We start from the raw sequence: 24,665 nt of genomic DNA on the forward strand, positions 1-24,665 counted from the left end.
AATATAGCCAAGGCTTCCCCCCACCAGCAAATAGATGTTAATAGCTATACTTAGACAAACTTTATTGTCATTTTATATACACAGTGTATACAAAAGAAATTTCGATGCATACAGCTTTCCAAGATTGAAAGAGCAGCTCGGCAGTGTAAAGCTTTAAGGATCTCCTGTAGCGGTCTGCTTGCTCCAGATCTGGAGAAGCCTCTGACTGAAGACCCTTAGGCTACGTTCACACTGCAGCCTGAAGTGACCCAAATCTGATTTTTTTTTTAGCCCATATGTGACCTGAATCTGATCTTTTCAAGGCAATCTGAACAACACCGTTCAGATTTTTTCCAATGTGACCCAGGCCACTTGGCTGTGTGGTCCTGAATCTGATACAAATCTGATCTTTTCAAATGTGTCCTGTGTCTGAACGGCGAGGTCGCATTCATCCAACCAGAACGTCATTAATGCTCAACAAAAGCCACTATTCTGCGCCTTGCTACGCAGAAGCAGGAAGTAAAACCATGGCGGATGATGATGCGGAGAGCAGTATTTTTTCTTTCTTTATTTTTTTACCATCTTGAAGAGATTGAGTTTTTAAGGTTGGGAAATACTGCTTGATGAGCTCCAGCACTACCATCCATTTTGACTTCCGTAAACACGGAGCACGCTTGGTTGTGACGTCATTGCATCCTCTACTGCGATGCACATGCGTTGTATGAATGCAGTTCACACAGGAGATCGCATACAGGTTGCATATATTTGGAAATGTGAATGGCAACGCAAAAAAATTAGAATTGAGCATTAAGGCCTTCAGTGTGAACGTAGCCTATGTTGTTTAACAGTCTAATGAAGGGGTTGCAAACTGATTAATCAAGGTATTTCTGCCCATACTCGTCATTGTTACTGATTAATCCACACCTGGATTAATCAGTTTATCAAGGGATGAAGGGCAATAAATAAGATAGCTGAGGTTTAGGACGTAGTGGAGTTGGGCATATAGCCCGTTTCATGAGTTCTCTGAGATATCTGCTTTTATAGGAGTTTCTAGAACAGAACCGGCCTTCTTTATCAGCTTGATCAGCCTTTCTTTAGCTGTTTGCTCTGATGTCATAGTGAAGAAGAGATCACACTCTCCACTACAGGCTGATAGAAGATATGGAGCATATCCGGTAGGCTCTGTTGTTCAGACTAACATTGTGGTATCTATACTCTGCCACCACTTTTATCATGTTACTAGGATTCAAATTGTCCCTGTTTCTCTTGCAATCTTAAATAACTTTCTTGTTTTGTAAATGATTATATTCCCACCATGTACCATAAAGATTAACCAGCTCCCTGTTTTTAACTTCTTGTCCATCTCTGATGCACCCAGCAACTGCAGAGTATGCTGAGTATTTCTGGAAATGACAGGGTTGTCCTGTACTGGATGTCAGAGGTGTATCGTCCCCTGTGGTGCTTGTACCGTAGAGGACGCCAGTAGAACCAGGTCATCCACAAAAAACAGGGACAAGATCCACTGGTCTCTAACATCAAACCCCCTACAGCTCATGGCTGTGCTATAAATCCTGGTTATCAACAGAGTGCAGAATAGGTCAATCCTATTGATGTTAATGTGGACCAGACTCTTGCTCCTCTTGTACTTGGACTCTATGGATCCATAATAAAAAGGCCCCCAACTCTGTACTGTTGGGGCGCCACCCACAGGGCACCATGAGGGACAAACAAGTGGACTGGTTGGGCAAACTCCCTTGATCCCCAATGCACCTTGCAGAGGCTGTAGAACCTGTTCAGTGTTTCCACTGCTGGGGGAAAAAAAATCACAATCATGTTGGTAAATTTCTGTGCAATCACTCCACATATTTTTCCCTCTAAAGTTTTAGAACTTCACTAACCTTTTAATTATTTTAAACATTTTCTAAACTACTGAATTAACACTGCATGCACTGATACTGCACTGTTTGAACTCAAATGATAATTTCTTCTTGTCCACCACTAGAGGGTGGTACTGCTCCAGTAGACATGCAACCCTGGAATTAATTCTCCATTTAAACTAACATGAATATTTTTCTACAAATCAAAGACTTGCATCCATGTGAGCTTAAACATTTGCTATCTGCATTCATTCAACTTCATTGTTACATGAAAAATGCCTCATACTAGTTACTTTTCCTCTAAAATGTGTGGATATTTACCAAATGGGATGCATATGAGTGAGTGATTCAAGATAAAATGATTAAGGGGTTTACATACCCATATTTTAGTGTTGTTTTTAAGATATTTTGTTCTATTTTATGCATTTATTATTTTCTGACACACTGCATTGGTGAATAAACCTTTTAACCAAAGATCTCAAGCTAAACGCTAACTTTTAATTGTCTCTGCATCTTTCGCTGAACTAAAAATTTAAACTTTCAAAGCTTATTTCTGTCTATTCTTGAGAGGAAGATGAGTATACACAATAAGAAATGTTAGTTTTTATTCCACCTGAACAAAAAGCCTTTGCATCTTTTGAGGCGGATAATTGTTACCACATTAGAGTGTGTAATAATGTCCTATGCAGCTTGGGATTCATTTTTCATTTTCCCTCCTATTGAATGCAGGACGTTGGTATTTCAGAACTTGAGTGAAAGGGCAAAAAGCACAGTGCCAGCTATTCCAAAGCTGACGTGTCCCTGAATGATAATGCCTTTCAGCTCATTGTTTCAATAGTCATTAGAGCTATTTCCATAATCTATTGGGCTGAATGGGCAGGCAATGAGGTCCAGCTTTATTATGAATTAAAGTAGGGATCATTTATACATCTTATAGTTATTCCATTAGCACTTATTGTGGAGAGTGCTAAGCCAGGCAGAACCCACTGACATACATTTTATACGGCCTCATTTAATAGGGATCCTTAGCAACCCATTTCGCCCTCTGAGATGTGAGTCCAGCTGTTTGTGGGTAGCATGCAAGCGAGTGTGCATGAAGAGGTGGCGATACCAAAAATATGGTGTTCAGTTTCATCCAAATTAGTCTGTCCCTGCTTTTTGCTTCAAGGTTTTTACCCCTCCTGCTTGAAACCCCTTTTTAGCCAGGAATAACTGCAGAGAAGAAACTGCACAGCACAGGGGGAAAAAAATGAATTTCAAATCAACATTAATAGTTGATTACCCTGAAATAAGGTCTCCTGTGTGTCGATCTGTCCTCTCACCAGGGGATTTCTGTGTTTATTTATGCTGTGTGGTGCAGCATACGCCTGCATGCTGCAGACATCAAACAGCTGGCTGTGTACAGTATGTCTCTGTAGCTCCATATTCCAGCATGCCCCAGCGTGCTGTGATCGAGCTCCATTCTGCTGTGGGACCAGTGAGGGCCAAATGAGTAACTAGTCCAATTAAGAGCTCTTAAATAAATTACAGTGTAAGCTGGTAAACTCGTAACAACAAGAGCATCGCTTAATTCCTCTATTTATACAGTGAACTGTAGGCAGATCTGCCAAAGAAAGGATCAGACAAAGCACCTTCTTTGGATCCTGAACTCAATCAATAATTACCCAAGTCATAAAGTTAATTATTGCGGCTATCGACTTCATTGAAATTAGACCGTATATTTGTCAAGCTGTTGCTGTGGAGCATGTAGCCTGGCTGAGGTCAGTACTAACATTGGCACCATCTCACAGACATCAGCTCTGAAACTGCAGTTAGATTACTTATTAAATAAAAGTGAAATGTGACCAGAATAGATCATTTTTTCATGCACATTTTTACATAAAACACAAATACAATTGCTGTAAATGTGTTGCAGAAAAAAAGTAGTTACATCTGATTTGAACATGTGTCTAATTGTTTGGCAATTAGGGGGATAAATCTCCTGCAAACCATCAAAGCAGTGGTTAAATGAGAACCACTTCTTTATTCATTCTATATAGATTCTAATTCAATTCTTTTGTTAATAGGTTATCACTGAACCAACATGAACCAGCAAACATTCATAATCTATATTACATGAAATAGTCTTTGAAATGCATCATTGATCATGCACAGAAATGTTATTGTCAACAAAGCTTTGCATTACACGGTTAAAACTCTTGTTCTATTTTTTAATAAAAAAAACGGTTTTATTTACTTGTTTTCCAGCAAAATGACCCTTATAATCAGAATAACAAGTGACCCATTTAGGGTAGATTTATACTGATGATGGTTTTTATATGCCATAAGGTTGGATTTACTTTTTGATTAAATCCTGGTCCTGATTTACTCACAAAAAATGAATTAATAAAATACATTTTAAATCAACATCTAAGCTGTTGTTTTAACCAGCTGCCTATACCATGGGTAGGGTCTGTTAGAGGGAGTTGGACGCCCTTTTAGATTGGTTTATGTCAGGATTGAAATCACTCGGTGCTTCAACATTCCATCTGGGACAATAAAGAATGAATCTGAATCCATCCACCATTAATAGGTTTGGTAGTGAAATAGTACTAAGCGACCAAGTGTAGAAGTCATAAATTTGTATTTGCCGACATAAGAAGTTAACTAGCTTTGCACCTCGAGGATTTCAAATGAACGCAAAATAACACTGGGACTAGCCTGGGCTGTGTGTCCTTGTGTGCCCCTTTAATTACAGTGAAACTTTAAAAAACACTCATACAGACAATTCTTACATGCAAAAACTAATGTGTTAATGTTTTATAGTTAACTTAACTGGTGATTTATTATCAAACAGGGACATATTTATAAAAGGCTTTTTGTAAACAAGAAGTAGCCTATGTGCACATTTTACTTAGCTGCACCCTTCCAGCAGTCAACAAGCTCTTACCTTTGAGGGGAAATGTATTATGCATGAAAAGCCTCAACATTGTTCTTAATCATTCTACATTTACATGTTTCATTCACTCCCCAAAAAAGGTCATTTAATGTTTAGAAATGTTAAAATCTCAGTTCAAGGGTCTCCAAAAAGGTACATACCCCCCACCCCCCATGTATAATGTCTGTGTGCTGCATTTCTATCTGTTTTGTCTTCTTGGACAGGTTGTACCGAAACTGAATTTCCCATGAGGAATTAATAAAGTATTGAATTTAATTTAATTGAATGTACAACATAATATACATCGTGTAAATCAAACCCAAGCTCACCCTTATTTAGCTTTGATAATATCTCACTTACATATTAAAGATTATTTATGCATCTCTGACAGTTTTGGCTCTTTAAACACATATTTTCAGTAAGTAAAGGCCAGATGAGAGGTATTGTGATTCACCCCATTTGCATTTTACACTGTAAACACTCAACATAGGATAACAGTTGATATATCCTAAATCATACTGCCCCTTAAAACTCGGATAAAAGACTGAAACCTTGCCTGATCTATTCCCACCACAAACCTGAGTATTTCTCAACTGTAGATAATTGTATGCCTTGTTAGGTTGCTCTCTTTTCTCAGCTTCATCCCTCGTTCCGCTCCTTTTTTTTTCTTCTCCACTCCTCCTTTGAATCGAACTGTCGTCTTAGCTGGCTGCCGTGGATAGTCGATACCTTGTTACCACAGAGAAATCAATTATCTCGACCAAGCAGCAGAGGGAAAGAGGCAATAATGAAAGAATGCTCCTCCTTCCCAGACGATGGCCACGGTCATTAAATATGAATTCATCATTGGCTGAGGAGATTTATGGAGCAAAATGTGGGCCCAGAGTTCATGCTCTCTTTCCAACAAAAGTTTGGGCTAAGTTGGTAAAATAAATGGTTGTTTAACTGCCTAATTACAATACCTTGCACCAGTATCCACAACCATTTATGTTTTTTCTACATTTATTCACCCACCTTTATCCCTTGATTACATTTACTGGTAAAGAAATAGTCAGAGGTGATGAGAAGAGCCACTGATGAAAAAAACAATTTAACAATTTTAAATGGACCAGTTAAAGTCCAGGCTTAAATCCAGTGAAGAAATTCACATATGTTCTTCACCTGATCTGACCTTAAGCAACTTTGCAAGGCAGAATAGAAAAAAAATTCAAAATGTCAGAATTGGCATTGAGTTTGAGGCTTTATAGAGTGGACCAAAATGAAGCCTTGTTTTGGCTTAAAAAATATGCATATAGAACCGGAAGAATAGAACTGGTCCGCCCCTTAGGAACGGGGAGTCGTTTGGGTTCTTAGTTAGCCCGCAATACCTCATACTGGTCTATGCCTCAGTATCGGATTGGAAGCAAAACGTCTTCAAACTTGAAACAAAGTCCAGTGGATTTGTTTTTTTACTTTTTTGGAATGACTATGACCTGGATGGCTGAGAATCTTCACCAGCAATAGAAAAAAACTAAATGTGTAACTATATTAAATGGAGCCTAGACGGAAGTTCAACTGAATTAACTGATTACTCGCCTTCATTCGCCTACGACACAGCCAATCAGTCTTGAGCCACGCCTCCACGAAAGTCAACCAGCATCCAAAGTCTTCTTAAAAGGCCTCTGATACGCACCTGTCTGCTCCTGTGTGCAGTTAGTTGAGCTGTGTGACTTCATTCAGATGACATTGTTTTAACCCACATCCAGCCCCTTCTTCACCATCATAGCTGAAGCTTCATCACAGTGTCATTCCTCCTGAACTCTTGCTGCATTCCGCGTCTCATTTCAACCGGTCCGGCTGAAGAACGCCATGTTGAGCCTGGTTCTGCCAGAGGTTTCTTCCTAATGGGGAGATTTTCCTCTCCACTGTCGCTCCATGCTTACTCATCATGGATAGGTTCTTTCAACCTGTGTTATCCAAACTGGACTTCCATTTTCCAGGTCCCTGAGTGAAGTTCTAGTATCAGCTCACGCAGTCCACTGGATCTCCCCATAAAGCTCAGCAGACCGTCTCACTAACCAGCAGTCTACAGACTGACCATCTTCATCTATCTCCACTCCACTACCAGTTTCAGGCCTAAAGAAGAAACAGCCCTATGCTTCACTTCTATTCATGCATATCTATCAAAATCCAGCGCTATGTTTCCTGCCGAGGTCTGAGCGCCAAAGATCAAGTAATTGACACAATGTCACACAATGTCTTCACCTTGCTGCCGTCCGGGAGGACGGCAGCAAGAACCAGTAGGCTCAGAACCAGTAGGCTCAGAGACAGCTTCTTCCATCAGGCAGTGAGGATGCTCAATTCCCTCCCTGCCCTGCCCCCCTTCGCCCCCCCCTGACCCCCCAATATGCCCATCCTCTACTACTTCCCCCACGTCAGGACTGCTACTCTCTATGCACTATTGCACCATTCACACTACTGTTTACATATTTAATATTTTAATATTTATATTTTATTATGCACCGTGGGGTTGAGGGGATCGACATTTCATCTGTGTTGTATGTTTACATGTAGCACATTTGACAATAAAGTTGAGTTGAGTTGAGTATTAATACATTTCTTCTAATTGTCTTTTCTCTCCGTGTGAGCTTTTTTCAGATTGAACTACATTTAGGTGCATTTGTATTGAATATTGTTCTACCAAAGATGAATCCTGTAGGGCGATTACACATGCATGCTGCCGTTTTCAGTTTATTTTCTAACTGAATTAAAATATTTTCTATTTTTCCTCCTCTTCACAAGTACAGAGAATGGATGAAAGTCAAATGATAAGCTTTGTGAGAGCTGCATGAGATGCCACCACATTCACAGACTCGTTTCAAATGGAGGCCTAAGCCTGAGTGGCATTTAGGTGACAGTAGAGATGGTACTGATGGGTGACTTGTATCAGGGCATGACTGCCTGCATCAGTCTGTAATGAGCAGCCCTGACAAGTCTTCTGACAGTTGCAGCCAGAACTATATGGATGTGGAGAGTGCTAAATCTACAAGACATCGCTACAGATGGGGGGGAAATAAAAGAAAAGCCGTAAATGAGGAAAGGAGCAGAGAGGTGAAAATGTGTCATTTGGACTTTCTCTTAAGGCAGCAATAAATCCCATTTTAATGGGGCGCCACAAGCAGAAGCAAGCTCTCAGCAGTCTGTTGTGTTTGATGCCAAATTGTGCAGAATAAACAGATTTGCTGTGCAGCTGGTCTAAAGACACAGTTCCCTCCATACCATCTCTCTGACTCGCTCAGTTTCCATCTCTCCACGATATCTCCCCATCCCAGTTTCTCCCTCCTTCCAAACCTTCCATCTACTCCTCCTTGGACACGGCAGAGAGGAATTAGACAAATCATAAAAAAAAGGGAAAGTGCTTTGATTTATTTTCCTCCACTTAGCTGAGTACTCATCTCCAGCTGCCACATACGCATTCAAAGCTGAGAGTTTTTCTTTTAACAGAGGGGGAAAAAAAAGTGAGCTGCGTGCCACTAATGAGAAACAACATGTCACATCTGGCTCATTTCCTTCTGCAAAGATGGATCTCCGGTCAACCTGCACGGGTTAATCGCAGACAAAGCCTCTTTATTCAGAATAACCTTTCTATGGTGATCAAACCACTGGTGCAGTCACACAACAGAGTGATATTGAATTTTCTTTCATAAATAAAATCAGATGAACATTTTTATATCACATTTAAGAAACATTTTGCAATGTGCAATAATATAGATTTCCTTCTATATATATATATATATATATATATATATATATATATATATATATATATATATATATATATATGACTCTAAAATCTACCTGACAAAACATTCTCTATGCAAACAAAGAGCATTTGACTCATGTTAACTTGATTAAAATTTTATTTTTAGACTTCACACATCGCCTTTTTAAACCTGAAATAATATAAGATGCCTTTTTGCGTGGAGCCTTATTGTAGCATGGGGTATGCCATGGAACTGGGATAAAAGGGATGCAAACATGAATGCTGTGTGTGTGTTTTTATTTTGGGGTGGGAGGTGTGTAGTAACTATATGTGGAGGTATGTCATGTGTATGTGTCTCGGTGTGAGGGTAACTCTGGTTTTTGTAATTGTTTTGCTGCATGGATGGACAAATACTGTAGAGCACATGAGATATGCTCTTATCTTCCCAAACCACATTCACCAAAATCTTCTCCTTGTTATTTGTTATGGTCATATTTCTATAAAAAAAAGGACGATTGTTACTATGTGAGTTTGGGGATTAAGCTGAAATTAAATCTCGACAAAAAAGGATGACATAATCTGCAGCAAATTAAAATGTGCCCTATCTTTCAACAGTTGCAGTTCCTCAACAAAGCAATAACAGACTCGCCATCTAAAGCAAGTCCCTAATCATTTATTTAGTGACTTGCAAAAGTATTCTTACACTTTTTCCCCATTTTATAACATTAAAAACAAGAAATTAAATGCATTACATGACAGCCACAAACCACCTTTTGATCCAGTTATGGTCTTTTTGCTATTTCTATGGGTAAAGAAAAGGCCATATCTCAATTACATTTTTACTGGAATAAAAAGACAGCATCTCAGCAGTTCAGCATCGATGGATCTATAAGCCTGTTGTCAATTTTCCTGAATTTACTTTCGGACGGAAGTTTCTGCACTGTTTCTGACCTAGCAAACAATCAAAGCGTTAAATTCAGACTCAAACTCAGAAGCAGTAGCGGCTGGTGGAGTTTTCTCCGGGGGAGGGGGTATAAAGTACACTATATGATATTATTATCAGTCCTACCTGTCTTTATCCATGCTGGGTCAGATCCTGATGTTTGATAAAGGAGGCTGGCAGTGAGGGCAGCAGAATAAAGCATTAGCTTTGCTGCATGCAGTTAGCCAAGCCTTGTAGCTAAACCAGGTCCTGGGAAAACACAGAGTGTACCGTCTCCATCTGTTTTTTCGATTGTTGATTAATTTTGATGTTTGGCTGATCAGGTCCAAACGGTTTGACCTCCAGCTTCTCTTGGTAAGTTTGCTTCCCTGACTCAGCGTGTCAATCAACGGCACAACAACTGTGACGACAGTTCCTGTCGCCTCAAGGAGCACCACATCTGCACCCATAGCTCTCCTATACCTTTGTATTGCTTTCTATGGCTACTGTGCATGTACAACTTTTAACGAGTCAATGGGGAAAACATTTTTGCGCCCTATGGCGGAAATACGTCACAAACCGGAAAATGACATGACGCTTTACTTGTCATTAAAGATTTAACATTTATCTTGAATATGTAAAGAAATATTTATTAATATATTTCAAAATATTTTAATTTTATAATTTGATTTGATTTAATTTTTTTTATGTCTTAATCAAGGTCATTGGGATGGTGGGGTGTTGCTCGAGCGCCCTCTATTGGCCAGCTACCACTGCTCAGAAGCGATTGGGATCCAGAAAAAAAGAAATCTTGCCTAGTGCAATCACTACTACTCATAGCCTACGAGAACGAGCCAAGAATGCTGCTGTTCTGTGTTTGGCCACGGGTGGCAGTAGAGTGGAATGCATGTCTTAATATTCATTTTAAGACTTGCCAAAGATCCTCAGTTGGATTTTTATCCACACTTCGACAAACTATTAAAGAAGCTTAAATCTAAATATACTCTGTTGAAGGTCATTATTGAAGATTGACACGTTATTGTTAAGAATTCCCCTGTATTTAGCTCCATTCATCATTCCTATAGCTTTTACCACCTAATCTGTTTTGCTTAAAGAACAGCTTCCCCACGGCATGATACTGCCCCTGACATGTTTCAACATAGGGATGGGGTAATGTGTTTTAAGCCTTTTAAGGTTATTTTACATGTAAACCATTCAGTTGAATCTTGCTGTCAACTGACAGAAGAACCATTCTACTGTTTGCTGAGTCTCCTACATAGTTTGCAGCAAACTGCAAAATGGCAAACCTTACCTTAGGGCCGGTTTGGTACTTTTCTGATTAATGTTCTCACTGAAGTACCAGCCAGTAGGTGTTTCCTTCTCAGACATGTTAGTTGGGTTAATGGCTCTGTGTTTAAGTTCAAAGCTTAAATCTAAATTTTATAAGTGTATTGTGCTACAAATTTAATATGTAAGCTCTGTTGATAGCTCTCTAAGATGCTGTTTGATCACTAATGTTCTCTAAAATAATCATCTGAAGTTTCTGGTCCCACTCTAAGGTTTACTAATAAGGAGATTGTTAAGGTTGACTAGTTTTACTGGTTTTGATTTAGGAATGTTAGAATAAAGGGAATTCAATTCAAAATACAGTCCACACTTTTTTTTTGAGACTTTATTTGCAAAAAACAACAGCCATGCTCTACTTTGTGTCCAACTATACAAACTTTTACCAAAAAAAGCTATTTTTTCTAAACCTTTCTTGTGATTTCCCTCTCTGTCCTCTAGAATGCACTGTTGCCTCCTGTAAACCACCTCAGCACTGTGAAGCTGCTACCGTTATCTTACCTAGCTCCACATCTCTATCATGTATCACTTCCCTGTGCTTGTTAGGATATGGGAGTGGTGCAGCATTGTCACCACTCGGTATCATTTGCACAGCCCAGGCTTTAATTTGAAATGATAAAGTGTTTGCTTTGACTGTGGCAGCGAGCTCAGGTGACATATTAATACCTCCCTCCTGTGGATCTTACCTCTGGGGAAAAATATTAAACTGGGCGGATCAGAGATCATACATAAATGTAAGATGAACAGACAGAGGTGTAAAGAGGAGCCCCAGGACCTGAAATTCCCATGTTCGTTGTTTTATGTTAATACCAAAGCAGATAGATGTTTGAAGTCCCTGCAGATTCTTGAAGGTATGATATAATATAAAGGTATTAAACATGCAAACTTGTCATTAAAAGCACTATTAATTCAAACATTACTCTTCAAATGCAATGCTGTTTAAAAAAGGGTATTAAATTTGGCATCGAAAAACAGGAACCAAGCTTCAGCTGGTTGAGAAAGTGTGTACATTATGAAACAGTTCTGTGTAAATATAAACAAATAAATAAAGTTTGTAATAAAAAAAAAAACCTTCTGATTTTATAATTAGTCGATTATATTTTATGTAAATCACATGTTGCTAAATACAAACGGTAGCTGAGTTACTGGCTGTGTCAGAACATCAGCCCTAACCACTATATATGGGTTACGCCATTTTATTTGAGAGTCCAAATGTCTAGTGGATGAAAAAGTAGTGGACTTAAAATTTCCCACAATTCAGTGTACATCTATTAGACGAGCAGATATGTCCCAGAATGCTTTGCAAAAGTCCTCTTCACAAAGTGTCATTTGATTTGTTTTGGGGGCAAAAGAAGAAAAAGATGGCACAGGCACCGAGTCATGTGACCAACAGAGTGCAAATAGTAGTACTCATCTGTCTGAATGGTCATTTCACTGAGTTATATATAATGTTTGAGGGGTTAGGAGTTAAGGTGGATGTTCTGATATGGCCATTTTTTGGTAAAAAAGTGGTCTGAAAGACTTAACACTAGAACTTCTACGGATACCATATATTTGATCTTTTGTACAATCCTTCAGTTAGAACTTTAACAAGTGAAGCTGCTGTTTATGAAGGCCACTCTAATGTCTCTAATAAACTGAGTGAGAAAGCTTTGAATTAGGCCACAAAATTAAGCACTCACATAAACATGTACATAAAGCTTGTACATTTGATCCCCGGGTAACCATCAACGCTGATCACCATCAGCTTTGTAAGTATTGCCTACTTTGTACAATTATGTGCTTTTAGTTTTTTTTATAATTTTTAATACAAAAAAAAATCCCTAAAAGAGATTCTTTACAGTTTATGTACCATGACTATAAAGAAAACCCTTAAAAAAATATTCACCTTAAAAAACAAATCCATGCACATCAAGCTCCCATTCTGATAGCGTTTGCATAATCCTTTTTGATTAAAAAATGGATTCTTGCACCAGATGTAATTATAATTAAATTTAAATTATTGGAAATTTGCATTACATTCTGTATAAAATATAACTAAGAGCCAAAGATTAAAGCCTTGTACTCACACATCAATCCATTTGACAATGAAAATGAAATGCATCCACAGGGTTAGCTCAGGCTCCTGTGAACTCCAACATGAACTCCAACATGCATATTTGATTTTGTGGGTTGTTTGTCTCTTATCCCTCTTGGCATCAAGCATTTTTCTGTGCTTTTTCACACCTGATCTTTGACTTTTCCTCTTTCTATTTTGACCTCTGTTTGATAACTTAATATGTCTCTTCTTTTTTTTAACCATGTCAGCTTCGTATCTTTGGTCATGTGGTCTAACAAACATTACGTGTAAAACACAGAAATAAAAGGTAATGGGTGAACAGGATGTGATTATTTAAATGGAAATCCTTTGTGTGGAACCACAGAAAGCAACTGCCGAAGAAACTCCTAGTATTTGATTAGACTCTCCTAAGCGACCTTTTCAACAATTAGAGATAAATGTCTCTGGAGCATGTAGTGGTTGTCTTGGCGAGCCCCTATTATAATGTGCAACCAAATACATATCCACTAATAGTAACTTAACGCATGTCAAAGATAGTAAAGGAAAGAAAGGGAAACATAAAGAAAATAATCTAATTAGCCTAAATGTACAATAATTAGATTTTCAGATGATTAGATTCAGGCCAGAAGCCTTATAAAAATTAAACTAGCCATTTAATTGAATCCCAACCTAAACCAGGTGGCAACATAAGCTTCACTTATGCATAAATGCCCATTTCGATTGATTAGCACTAGAAAACTTTAAGACAAAAATCAACTGATTGTTTATTTTCTTTTATCTCCATGTGCACCCACCAGGCCTTGCTGCCCTGGGCAGAAAGCCATTGTACCCATAATAAAAAACACCCGGTGCTATCATTTAAATGAATAAAAGTAATAATTGTAAAGCATAGAAAACTAACAAAAACATGTGCTACATTGTCCTAATGTCCTACAGTATGAAGGATTAGCCACAACTACAAAAACAACAACAAAAAAAAGGATCCAGCTGTCATTCTTCTCAGGAGTAAATGTTCCCATGATTTCACCCCAAGGTCAGACCATGTAATGCTCAGTAAAAGGAAAAACAAGATTTTAAAAAGTTTATGATTGTACATTTAGAAAAACACTTCATTCTAAGAAAAATGCAACATTAGTTGGATTTTCAAAATGCTTCCCAAAGAAACCACAAGATTTTCAATAACAACCCTTTAGGACCAATGAAACTAAATAGATATTTGGGGGATCTCTTCTTTGATACATTTAAAGAAAGTTAACAAAACAACTTTGAATTGAACATATAAATAGATTTTGTAATTATAACTGGAAAGGTTTAATTTGATATCTTTTCCGCCAATGGAAAAAATAGAACACCACAGAAGTTTCACATGTTAACCCATTTCCTTTTATGAAATCGGCCCACTTCTGTTAAATGACATGTTAAGGAAACCATGACAGCAGAAAGGCATTGCACAGAACAGAGTCAAAATTACAGCTTTGACCATCTCGCAGAGGGTAAAGCATCATGGCTGAAGAACTGGAGCTCTCTGACTTCATTAATACATATGAGCTGGAGAGGTTTAAGGCAAATACACCTTTAAAAGAAGCTGAAAAATCAGGTAAGGCCATGAGTTCACATGTCTGTAAAGTAGCACTAGACAAAGCGGTTTATATTTTACCATGTCTTACTAGTATTTGTTTACATGTATGTAAATAGACTTAGAAAAAGCCGTTTATATGTTAGCATGTCTAGCTAATACCCCAAGTATACTCTTAACACTTAAACAACTTAAATTATGCGAGGGAAGTATTTGTATTGTACAACGCAATACAAAGACAATTCAAAGTCCTTTAAATGAATTAAACTATGAAATAGAAGTAAAATAAAAGCAGAATACAATACTGTAAAATATAATCAAGATAAAATCAAGCGGTAAAGTAAATAAAACAGTTGGACGACAACCTTTAACTAATAATACCTCAGTTACCAGTTTTATGTCAACGGTCAATGGCAGCTTTAAACAAATGAGTTTTTAACTTTAATGGCTTTCAGAACTTTTTCAGTCTTCTGGGAATCTATTTTCTGAGCTACAGGGAGCCAGAGTAAGGACTCGAGAACCGGGCTGATGTGCTCTACTTTCTTAGTTCTAGTAAAAACATGGGCAGCAGCGTTTTGGATCAGCTGCAGCTGATGGACTTTTAGGCAAACCTAGGAAGCCATTGTTGCAATAAATTCTACTAGAGATAAATGCATGAAAGACTTTTTGTAGATCCTGCTTGGACATTACTCCTTTAATCCTGGAAATGTGATAAAAGGCTGACTTCGTAGCAACCTTTATGTGCCTCTGAAGGTTCAGGTCTTTGTCCGTCATGACACCAAGATTTTGGCCATAATCAGTGGTTTCTAGCTATAGTAACAAAAACCACTGCAGATATTGTGCCAATTTTATCTATCTAACCACTAAATCAAGATGCTTGTGTGTATCATACCTTTTATTTTAAACTGTTGATCAGATACATACTTTTTTATTTCAGTAATTTAAATATTAGTGAAAAGATGGTTTATTTTGTATTCAATTGTGTAGGATAAAAACATATATATACAGATATAACACAGAGTTGTTTTCAATTAAATTCAATTAAATTCATTCAAAAATACTTAATTATTCCCAAAGGGAAATTAAATGTTGCAGTAACTCATACGTTATTTTTGAAACAGTTGTTGTTGGTGTTGATAGCTGGAGGCAGGAAGGATCTTCTCTAGCAGTCTGTCTTGCACCGGATCTGAATAAGCCTCTGACTGAAGACAATACACTCTGTTGTTGTTTAAATATTCAGAAGAGGATCCTTGCTGTTGTCCATAATGTTCTTCAATTAATGAAGAATTCTTAATTCTGAGACCATTTCCAGAGGTTCAAGATGCCTTCCTAATTAGCTCTAATACTGTCATTAGCTCTAAAACTGTTACCCGAGCAGATTGATTGATAATAATAATAATAATTGCACATTATACATTGCACAAGTTATTGCCATTGTAGTGTCGCATTGTAGTCTGGCTGCAGCAGGGATGAATGACCTGTGGTAGCGTTCCTTTTTAGAAACAGGGTGTAAAAGACTTTCACTAAAGGAGCTGCTCAGCTCCTCTGCGCCTGGTGCAGAGGATGAAAGGTGTTGTCCATGATAGATGTCAGCTTGGACAGCATTATGGACAACACCTTCCACCCTGATGGAAGACGTGATCAGACTCCCCACAACAGACTTGTAGAAAATATGTAGCAACTTGCTGCAAATGTAGAACGACCTGAGCTTCCTTAGGAAGTACAATCTGCTCTGTGCCTTCTTGTCGACAGCTTCAGAGTTGTGTCTCCAGTCTAGATTGTTGTCCAAGTAAACACAGTCCAGCTAGCAGAGCTACCTTAAGCTGCGCAATTCTAGAATATCTGTTTATTGTGATATTTACAACATACTGCAAATAAAAAATCTATTATTCTGTTGATCAGATAATTTGAATATTGAACAAGAATAATAAAAACACGATTTTAAATAGAAAGGAATATCCTAATAAAAAAATCTATGCATTGCATAGTATCAACAATAGCTCACAAATGTGACTAGGCCTACAGGTTAAAATTTCTGTAAATATTTCATTGTACATTTTCATGGGACAACAATGAAACTATTGACACTTTAATAAAGCTGCTTTAATGTCTTCCAGTCCAAGGTGTTTAATAACACATATAAATGCAGACTGTGGAAGAACATCAAAGCTTCTATTACTGGACCTCAGTGCAGCCTCCAACAATGTTGAATGACAAAAAGTGACTATACTCACCCAGATGACAGACAGCTAAACATCACAATGCCATTTGGTGAATATAAACCCATTCAAGCTCTGGGTAAATGCATGGAAGAATCCATACATGGATGAGACCAAATTTTCTACAGCTGAATTGAACAAAACTGAAGAAATAGTTTTGGGATCAAATGAATAGCATTCAAGATTTAACACACAGCTTCAGATACAGCTGGAAACCACTAATGGGGCTCTAAATCTGGGTGTAGTGATGGACTCAGATCTGAAGCTTGAGAGATACATAAAGACTAACAAAGTTGGCTTATTGTCTGAAGAACATCTCCAGGATTACTGTAAGGATTACTTTAGACAAACACAGTCTAAAAATCGATATAGGTAGGTGCTGTTCCAGCACTCTAAATCGCCATTGAGCGTAAAAACCTCAAACTGGACCCTATGCAATTGCGATTGCTTGTATAATATGCTTTCATTAGAGAATTAGAGTTTGGACCAACATGTAAGTTTTTTCTCCATAGTCCATGTAAGAAACGTCTAATTTCCCTTTTGTTTCAGAAGTGGCTAATCATAGGGAATAGGCCAGTAATTTGCTTATTCTACTAATTTTTTTTTCCAGCCAATCAAGCTTCCTTCTATATTTTTAGACTGCCAGCTTCTATAGCAACATTTAGTTATTATTTAACCTCCTTTAAGATCTTAGATGTTTTCAGTCAGCTTCCCTATAACAAATTATTTCTATTTTGTACTTCTGTTTTTTTGGGTCTTGTGCAACAGTCTAGTCTTTCAGTAGACAGAATTTGTGGGGTTTTGAGAGCTGTGGACCATACTTATCAAAGTGAGCAAAAAGAAGCTATTGTAAAGCTCCTGGGAGACTGTAGGATCAAATCCCACCTTACCACCTATATATGTAGATACATATGAGTTATAATTCCTGAGATGTACCTCTATGTATGTTTTGTATTCACAGAGAGAAGACTGCTTAAACTGGGACTTTTAACTTTAGCATTGTTGTGTATCATACAAGCCACACTCAATCTGTCCCTACGCCTTTCGTGTAAGTTTTGCCGAAAAAAAAAAGAAAAAAAAAAAGAAGAATTTATGGCAAATTAAAGAGACCATTACTACACAAGGTTTTCTAAAAAGGAACATTTCGCAATCATTTTGCCTCTAATTTTATGTGTTTCAGTTCACTCAAAAGCCGATGTCGACCCGTTTCCTTTCAACAGCCCCTCGGGGGTGGGCCTGTGCCAGAATGAGCAGCTGCGGCAGAATTCAACCCAGCTCCTTTTCTGCTACAAAAACCTGCTGAGAGAGTATTGGGTGCTGAGAAACGAAAGTAACTTCTTACAGAAAGTGATCCAAAAGCTTCGCACGGATGGAATAGGAGATGATCTGTACTCTGGATCTGGATACCCCATAGAGGAATTCACTTTGACATGATTTAATTTAAGATTAAAACTACATAGAGGTGTTTCTAAAATGTACATAATTTCCAAAAGGCAAGAACACTTATATATTCCCTACAATTTTGTCAAATGTTTACAATTAAGTTAATAAATATACCTTTTCTTATCTAAAATTATCTTTTTGTTCTATAAAGTAGACGTAAAACTGTTGCATACTCCCATCCCTTCTTAGTTAAACTGTTTTGTAATTTAAAGCTTTGAAATGATGTTGTGAATGCATTTAGATGTAAAAGAGACCAAAAGTCTCAGTGTGGTTTAATGACACGGAAGGTTTCTCAGAAATAAAAAACTTGTACATGTGACATCGGTTAATAAGCACAGTGGTCCAGGATGACCTTTTCCTGTTAAAACCATAACATTTTATGTATCTTACATTTAACTCACAACCACAAAGTGTTTGTTTCATTTTATTTACAGCTAAGAATCTATAAAGTGTGACGTTCATTTAACCTCACCAGCTTTCTCTATACAGTACGGCTCAAACATTTTTGGATGTACTGTATGTCACTACCAGCTGTGCACAGCTGGACACTGGGATTTGTGTCCATTATTCTTGGCAAAATTAAATTATATCATTCCTTACTAAATTGCATTTTTAAAATTCTTGCCTTTAGGGTAAGGGTCTTCAAATTGTTAAGAACTTAAATTTGGCATTTTGATCTTATTTAAAATCCCTGCTTTAACTTCTTAAAATGTCCTTTCTGACCTGTAAGCTGTGTTCCTTGGTCTTAATGAAGAAGGTTCGCCATCCTCAACTTCAATGACGTAACTTTGTTCAGCTTTCCAGATATATACAGCCTCATGACTAGCTTGGTAAACCCCGATCCGTTGAGTTAGACTTTCAACAGGCATGCGGATAGAAGCTTCTCCTTTCTGATGAACCCTCAAGCTGAGTTCAGCATTTCCCTCGTTGTCAAAATGAATTACTTTTAAAATGTCAAGTGAGAAACAACAGATAATATGACTCAAAAATGTAACCCCATTAGCGTTTGGTTTAAACTCACCATTAGGCTTTTGCAAAACAACTGAATTTATGCTATGAACAGAAAACTCTATGAGGTAACTCTTAGAGTATTTAGTTGTGATGGATTGTATTTAAATCTTAAGATTTTAATGGTCTGTCACATAAACTCTTATAAAGAAAACGTTTAAATTCATTGTTGTAATGTTCCAAAAGGTAATACATTGTTTTTATTGAGCGCTTCATGCGAATAAAAAAAAAAAAAAAAAGTAATAATATACTTGTAAGGCTTGTGACTTTTCTTTTTCTTGTCTCATCTGGTTTCACCACAGAGCCAAGAGAAGTGAAAGACATAAAACCCTGAGAAAGACAATTTTTTGTTTTTTGTTTTTTTTCGTTTTTCCACTCACATCCTCTTAGGCAGCACTTGCTGCCAGCTCTCTGACCTGTATTACACTGTTTGTGAAAAAGTTTTCGATGAGAAGCGTTTTGAAGATGCAGTTTTATCATCAAAACACAAAGAACTGATGAAGCATGCTGACCGAATGGGAGAATCATTTTCATCCTAACATTAGATCTAAATAACACATTCACTGTTATAAAAAATAAGACAAACCCCCAAAAAACAAATCATCTTACTGACCAATTTATTCTTGCAAATGTACAATTAGATCCTCTTTTTACTTTTGGATTGGGCCTTCTGTAGACTATGCCACATATTTTATAGATTCTCTTTCATATCTGATGAAGGAAAACTGACAGAAATGGGAGCACACCCCGGCACGCTGCTAATCCTTCCTTATTAACACTGCTGGCTTCCTCTTAACTAACCATGGTGACTGGCACCAGTGTTGCCGTGACAATATGTAGTCCAGGTCTTTGCTATCCACCTTCCCAGATCTTAGAAACTGTCAATCATCCCAAATTTATCTCCTGTTTCTTTTCTTATATAAAGCCACCGGTTTTGATGTCTGCACTGCATTGTTGTCTGTAGAGGCTGCAATAGATATCACTGCTGGAGTCTTTAATATAATTACAATATGTGAGCCAAGGTTGAGTTTAATGAGGTGCAGTGACTAAACAGTTTTATTCATGCATTAAAAAGCTTCCACATAACAAGGAATTATATGAGTCCATCAGCCGACAGAGAAAGCGTTACAGTTTTAAAGTATCAACCGAAAAGGGCAACAGATTTTAGGACGGCGTTCCTGTGCAAACACAGCAGGCCGACTGTTAGTCAGAGCTGTGCTATTTTCCTCTGAGGGCTTTGGGAAACCTGCAGATGGTCAAGTATTTTCTGATTAAGCGATTGAGTCCTCATTTACATACCGGCGGCAAGTGGGTTTACACACACTTGTGCTTCACAAGCAAGCTGCATATCCAACATGTTAAATTTACTACATTTACAAGGTTATATAGTGCAGATTAAAAACATAAATAAGCCTTCAACTTTCCCACATCCAGTCACATTGCAACCACAAGTTTTATACTTTGTTTATTTTTGTATCCGTGTGACATGCATTATGTATTTAGCCTTTTTTTTATTATGATACCATTAATTAAGATCACCTAAGTTTAATTAAAAACATAATAACGACCAAGAAGCAGAGAGGACAGGTCAGTAGTAAAGTCAATAAGAGGATTATAGCAGAATGGGGGTGATTCTAGGTTAAGGGGTCTTAGTAGAGGTATTTCTAGCATTTAACAAATCAAGAACCCTCATTACAGCTATCTAAAAACAAAGATAGGATAATACAACTACCTGAGTGAGGACAGTGTTTTCTATTGAACTCCATGTTCAGTATAAATGAGCTGCATGGATCCACGAGTCCGTAGGGAGAACATTTCTACAGAAAGACAATTCCACGTCAAGCTCTATGAGTTAAGAGGTGGTTCGTTGTTTAAAATAGTGTTAAAAGGTTGGTTTGGATTTAGGGACATTGTTATCAGTAAGATAGTTTATAGTGGTAAGATGTCATATTACTGTAATCTTGTTAAAGATATAATCTGATTTAGTTAATCAGGATCCTTTTTTTTTTTTTTTATTAAATCAACATAAATGACAACACATGATACATTTACAGAGATAATATATCAACCGAAAAGCCTCCCTCCCCTCACCCCCTCAAATTCATTCACCCAATTATTCGTCCACAAATTACATTTTCAGAATAAACATTTGAGAACTTTACGTTGGTTTTTATATCTTCTGGATTCATCATCGGTTTCAACCATATAACTTTCTAAAGTTCAATAATGCTGAATAAATGTTTTAAAGAAATTAATACTAAGTGAAAATCTATTTTTGGCTTTCAAGATAAACCTTTTTACCAAGAACAATTATTAAATTATCTAAGCCGTGACTGTTGATAAATCAGGATCCTTTTCAAATATCTGCAGAGTGCATATATTTCAAAAGCTTCTGGATGACTGATGATTTAATCCAGGAATATACTCCATTCTGCAGTCATGATATAAATTACCCCAAAACATAGTCATTAAATTATTTTTTATTTTTTTGCATGTTGTTCTCGCTCTTAGTGTCCAGGTAATCAAATATTCACATACGCCAGAATCACAAAGCTGATGTGTATCTCTAAAACCTCAGTAGTTAAAGTGATAGTGGCATCAGAACTTTATATATTTATAGAAAGGAGTATGTTGTAAGAATATCAATTGTCTAATGGTAATTTTATGAGCTGTTACAATCTCTATATACATGTTTGTTTTAAAGAATCACTTTGCTTTTATTCCTGCAGTAGAAAGACAGCTTACAAAAAAGAACAGCTTAATATTGTGCTTGAAACACATCACAATACATATGGTTACAATAAGATAAGATTATGCCAAAAAAAAAAAAACTCTATACTTATATTTCAAATTGTATAAGAACTGAGTCCAACCCAGTTAACTGACGGATTCTAAAATTGTATTTTAAAATAAAACCTTAATGCTGTAAATTGAAGATACTGAATTTGCCTCTGGTAGGGAATAAAGACACAGACAGTTTGGGGTTTGCAGGTTTAATTTCCCTCAGACACATGCACAATAAATGACATCCCATCCAAAACGCAGCTGTTTAAAACAAGCAAGAAAATGGGAACAGCTGAACTCGTTTAGGGTTTTTTAATGAGAAGCGAGGAGCTTGTGAAGCTTTGCTAAAACATTTGCTAAATCCCTTAGAAACTCTTCTACTATACGTAATTAAACACACAATAGCTATAGGGTGTGAAACCTTTAATATTTCAGTGTAAGAAATTTTATTGGCCGAAGTAACAAGGTGAGTTTTTTACAAAAGAGGTTTTTACAGAAGGTTTTTTATTTATTTATTTATTTTTTATATCACATGTCAGATTGTTGAAGTGAAATTTTAATTGGACCATTTGTAGCCTTGCCCTGCCTCTGATGCTTGAGTAATTGTGAGCTGTAGATGGCATTAAATACACCATACCAACCTTAATGAACAAAATGAGTTGTCTCTGTTGAATAAGAATACAGCGGTCAGGGTCAGAGTTCAGCTCCAGCCTTTCAGCTTCTAATTGGCTAAGCCTGTGATCTCTCCCAGAAGGTCTAGTCTTTGGAGCCTTTAAGTTTTTCATGTCTTTTTGCTTTTATTGTGACAGCTGAGAGTGGAAAAATGACCTACAGCTACAATAATATAGGAGCGGTCATAACAGACATTCATATAGAAGACATTTTCCTCTTCTTATTAAGCCTATGGACTTATTAATTTATCTTTTGTTGCTGTAGCATAATTTTGCCCTGAAAAAAGATAATCCATCATTTCATTTGAGTATATTTAGTTTGGAAACAAATCATAATTAAAATGAAAAAAAAAAAAAAAATCAAACAAACAAAATACAATCATAAATGTTTATAGAATATGTATCATGACCAAAAGAAACAGATTCTAGTTATGTGGGGCCAAAACACGGTTGCTGGGCCCACCCTTAAAGATAGGACGAGGAGATCTTTAATGAGGGCAGCTCTGTTTTTTGCTAAACACATTGAAATGAGTCAGTTCAGGTGGTGTGAACAACTGATCGAAAGCCCCCCCAGGTGTCACCCTTAAGGCCAATTTATGCTTCTGACACATAGCCTCTGCAACCGTTAAATCTGTCTCTGTGCATGACCACGCCCCCCGCGCAGAGGTTCTGCAATTGTCGTCGGGCACCTAAAAAATATCCTGACTACGCGTTGGGTTTGAAGACTGCCTTTGTAACTCAGTTACCTTAATACGCTCATTTTAGTGACCAATAGATCAAAGTCCTATAGTGTATCTATGGCTCATCTTCAGCATTAACTTTAAACAAAGGTCTTCAGATCATTAGTATGAGTTAAAATGGATCCACTGAAAACCAATGGCCTCTACACTTGAGGATCTCTGTCAGCCTGCACACTATATCCCAACCAGTGGTGGTTCTTGACCAAATGTACCAGGGGCCAGGAGGGGGCCAGCGTGTTTTCATAGGTGCACAGAAAAGCATGAAACAAAAAACAGGCCAAGGGATTCAAATATAATAAGTGAACTGCATGAAGTAAAATTTCCATTCAATAAGGTTTAATTAGAATTATATGTCTTCCAACTGAAAATATTTATTATTGGCTTTGAAATGCTCATTATCGTTAAAATCAAAAATCCCGTAGCTATATAAAATAATATATACAATAAAGCAATTATTTTGAATATTGGGTCAATATACAAAATTCATAATTTAGGAATTTGAAATATTTTTAACTTAAGTTGAAATTACAGTTTTCTATAAAATCAGAATGAGAACAAAAAACCTAAATGAAGAACAAACAAACTAAATTTAGCTGTAAAAATTTGAGTATTTGTTTTTATTTGTCTTGAAAAAAGCATTTAGCAGATGAAAACTAGGATCGTATTTCAATACCACTGGAGCTATAACCTTTTTGTTTTAAAAAAACTAAGAAAACTTTTTTAAAAGAAAAAACTGAAATAGATCCAAAGGACCTATCAGTAACCATGTCTGTTCCGGTAAATATCATCATTAGAATCTCTTTTAGCTTATCAGTACAGGGGCCATAACAGGGGCCAGGACACTACAGCGGCACTGGCCCCCATTGGCCATTGTGTAGAACCACCCACGATGCCGACCCACCAGAATCATATAGTTAGATACAGCTTAGTTTTATCTGCGGGCATAAAACATACCAGTAAATGCCACTTAGGAGCATTCCTGAATGAAATTACAAAAGAAAACAAAAATGAAAGCAATACATAAACACTGAATGCAATACTTACGGTTCATCTTTAAGTGACATAAACAGGATATAGACGTTGGATTCCTGTAAAGGTACATCTTATCCAGACATGAACAATTTCACAAAAAAAATACAGAAACACTGTGGTCGACAACTACAGATCTCCAGCAACAACTAATTATGAGTTGTAGGCTGAGATTCACTCTTCCAACCACTCACCATCAGCCAAAACTGTGAACCAGAGATGAGGGATCTGGAGTCAACAAGTCACTTCTATGTCATGTATTAGTTATGCCAAGCTACTGAACCAGGTCAGTCAAATTTTCTATTCTATTCTATTCTATTCTATTCTATTCTATTCTATTCTATTCTATTCTATT

Source organism: Cyprinodon variegatus, unplaced genomic scaffold, assembly GCF_000732505.1.
Source record: "Cyprinodon variegatus isolate N-32 unplaced genomic scaffold, C_variegatus-1.0 Scaffold484, whole genome shotgun sequence".
In the NCBI taxonomy this organism is placed as follows: Eukaryota; Metazoa; Chordata; class Actinopteri; order Cyprinodontiformes; family Cyprinodontidae; genus Cyprinodon; species Cyprinodon variegatus.